This window comes from Antechinus flavipes, chromosome 5 (genome assembly GCF_016432865.1).
Source record: "Antechinus flavipes isolate AdamAnt ecotype Samford, QLD, Australia chromosome 5, AdamAnt_v2, whole genome shotgun sequence".
Taxonomy (NCBI): domain Eukaryota; kingdom Metazoa; phylum Chordata; class Mammalia; order Dasyuromorphia; family Dasyuridae; genus Antechinus; species Antechinus flavipes.
This window is the reverse complement of record NC_067402.1, coordinates 289,136,293-289,139,668: the sequence shown is the minus strand read 5'-3', so window position 1 is coordinate 289,139,668 and position 3,376 is coordinate 289,136,293.

The following is a 3,376-nucleotide window of genomic DNA, read 5'->3' as shown; positions in this document are numbered from 1 at the left end:
GAGGCTGCTCAGCCCTCGCCTTCCCACCCCCGCGCCAGCTTGGGCTGCCTGGCGGGCCTGGGCACCGTGCCAGGAGCAGCACGTGGAGCGAGCCATGGCCAATCCCACCGCGGAGAACAGGGCCTGTTATCTAACTTTGCAAAGGGAAGTTTGGCTGCTCACAGGTCAGAGAGCTTGGAGGCAGCCCAGTCGCACACACATGCACATGCACAAGTCCTGAGTGCACAGCGTGAATACTCATCAGCCTCACCCCCAGAGTCAAAACATGTCTGGGCCCACAGCAGCCGAGCGCACATGTGTTCCCAGGCCAGGGGGGCCGCTCTGACTCACGCAGGATTCCAGGCAAGACCCAGCACACCGGGCAGCCCGCAGCAGAGCGAGGGGCGAGCTCGCGGCCCCCCAGGAGAGCCAGGGCACGCGTATGTGGGCGTGTTTGGGTGCTGGCGGGTCCTGAGGGCCCAGCTCTGCAGCCAGAAGGGCTCTGCCGGCTCGCTCCCCCAGCCCCTCCGTTTTACAGATGGTGAAGCGAGCCCCCCCAACCAGAAAGGCTCGTCCAGGCTCTCGCAGCCCTTAAGCGTCTGAAACAGGGTTTGGAGAGCCATCATAGCTCGCATTTGTCCGCCCCTTCACAGATGGGATCTCATTTTTTCCCTCCATAACCGGAGAGGTTGGGGTTTTTTACAGATGGGGAAATCAAGGCAGACAAAGATCCGGTCTTAGATTTAAAGATCCGGACTTGACCAGGGTCTGAGTCAGGATTTGAACTCAGAAATCGTTCCAGATTCTATGACTTTATACCATCTTGTCAGGAAGACCTTTCTTCAACTTTTTTCTCAGATACTTGGGTGTGTGGCATTGGACAAGTTAATCAGCCTCTGTGTCTCAGTTTCCCCATCTGTAAAATAAAGCTGTCTTCTGAAGGTCCTCTCAGTTCTACAATAGTGGGTAATTCACTTTCCTCACCCTGAGCCTCAGTTTCCCCATTTGTAAAATAAGAAGGTTGAGGTGGATGATTTCTGAGGGCCCTTTCCAGTTCCTCACCCTGTGCCTCAGTTTCCCCTTTTGTAAAATGAGATGGTTGAGCTAGATGACTTCTGAGGGCCCTCCTAGCTCTCAATCTAGGATCCTGTGACCCCTGGATACCACACAGCTAACTCCCCTTGTGTTCAGGGTCACTTAAAATCCAGGTTGCTTTCCCATGAACATCCCTGTGGCTTTGTCCCCATTCCCTTGAACCCTGATGTTGATTTCTGAAAACAGGACTTGACACATTTTCCTATTAAACATCATCTCACGGATCGCAGGCCACCATTTCTGCCTCTCAGGAGATGTGTCGGGTTCTGGTTCCGTTCTCCACAGCACCGGCCATCCTACCTGTTGTGTACAACTTCCTCCGATTGATATAAATGTGGCACCTGGGCAGCCCCCAAACTGCATTGGAAAGTCACAGATAGGAGACTGGAGCTGGGAGGAGCTCCCCATTCCCATTTTACCCCAGACCCCAAACTGGCTTCAAGAAACTCTCTCAATGCCCCTATGACAAGGGTCCAGTCAGTTGTCTGGACCTCACCTCAGTCTCCTCATCTGCAAAATGGAGAGAATATGATGACCACTGCCCTGTCTTCAGAGTCCAAAGTGAGACTGACACCTTTGGGGAAGATCCTGGTGCTAGGGAGCAGAAGGGATATCTGGGAAGGGCACATTACCACATCCCCTCGTCCCGTGTCCCACAGTCACCGTCATTGTCAGGATTTGGCATTTGGTGGCAACTTCTCCCCTCGGGACCCTCTGGCAGGGAGGCTCTCCTGGCTGCAGGTGCCCCACTGGGAGCAGGGGAGAAAGGTGCATCCAAGTTTTGTAGACTTCCTAACAACAGGTCAACAGCCAATAAGAGGAGCTCACCCACTTTGTGGTCCTGCCAGCCAAAGCGTATGCTCAGAGCCACCACTAGAAATTTTGCAGCCGGGGCAGGCAGGACAGGCCGTACCCCAGGTGCCCCATCAGGGGACAAAAGAGCAGGCGCCATCCCGGGGAAGTGAGGCGGATACCAGGAGCTGCTGCTGGGGCAGGGCTGAGAAGCAGGGAAGGGACTGAGGGCTGCCAACCGTAAAATCCGTGTTAGATCTAACACCATGGGAAAATTGTAGGCACCTGAAGGGTCCCCCAAATTCAGCTTCCCAGGGCAGAGTCCTGATCATTCCACTTGCCCCAGGACTAGGGCACAGGGTGCAAAATTTCCATCTTGTGCAGGGATTTAGTCTTCTTTATAAGTAATTCCAATTCTTCCTACACACATAGACACAGTATATATGTACGTATATATGTGACAGGTAGTACTATTGCTATGAGCGAGCGATTTTGTTTTCTTACTCATTTGCTTTCTCTTTTTTTATCTGATTTTTCTTGTGCAGAAAGAGAATCGTACAAATTTGTTGATACATATTGAATTTAACATATATTTTTAACATGTTTAACATATATTGGATTGCTTGCCATCTGGGGGGGGAAGGAGGGGAAAATCTGAATAATAAGGCTATGCAAGGGTCAATGTTGTCAAATTATCCATGCATATGTTTTGAAAATAAAAAGCTTTAAAAATTAAATTTAGATTTAACATTTAAATTAAATTTTAAAATTAAAAAAATAATGAGTGAGCTACAGATTCTTCTGGGTGAGGGAGTTATCAAATATGATGAATAGGAAGAAAAGGGAGACTCTCCAGAAAGAAATTGGTGATGACTGAGGCAATATTGGAGGAGTAGAAAAAGCACTGAATGTGGGTAAGACAGGCCTGACTTTGAACCCCTACTTAGTAGCTATATGACCATGTCATTTAACTTTTTGGAGCCTCAGTTTCCTCATCCATAAAAGGGGGATATTATCTCGATACCTTACTTGTGCACGGTGGAAGGAAAAGTGTTTTGGAAACAGAAAAGTTTAAAGGAATAGGAATTGTATAAAATTCTTTAAATGTATACATAATAGCAACTTTAAAGATAGTAGAAAAATGATAGCAGCCGGCCAGAGAAGCAAAACACGAGACTGTAACAACATAAGTAGAAAGTTTCCCCGCCCGCCCCCCGCCTCCAAAAAAAAAAAAAAAAAAAAAAAAGGACCAGAACACTGTGTGATTAAACGATTTGACCTAAAGGAGATAGAAATTCCTTGCCAGAGGTGGAGGATCATGGGTGAGGAGCACAGCATTTACTCTCTCAGTTATGGTTGTTCTGCTGATTAATTTTGCTGAACTCCCCCCCCGCCCCCGCACTGTCTTTGTTATTCCTTGTTATAAGACATAATTCTCTGCGGGGGGAAGATGATAGAAAATAAACTAGATTGTTTTAAAGGGATAAAGAAATCAGCTGTTCCCTCTGCT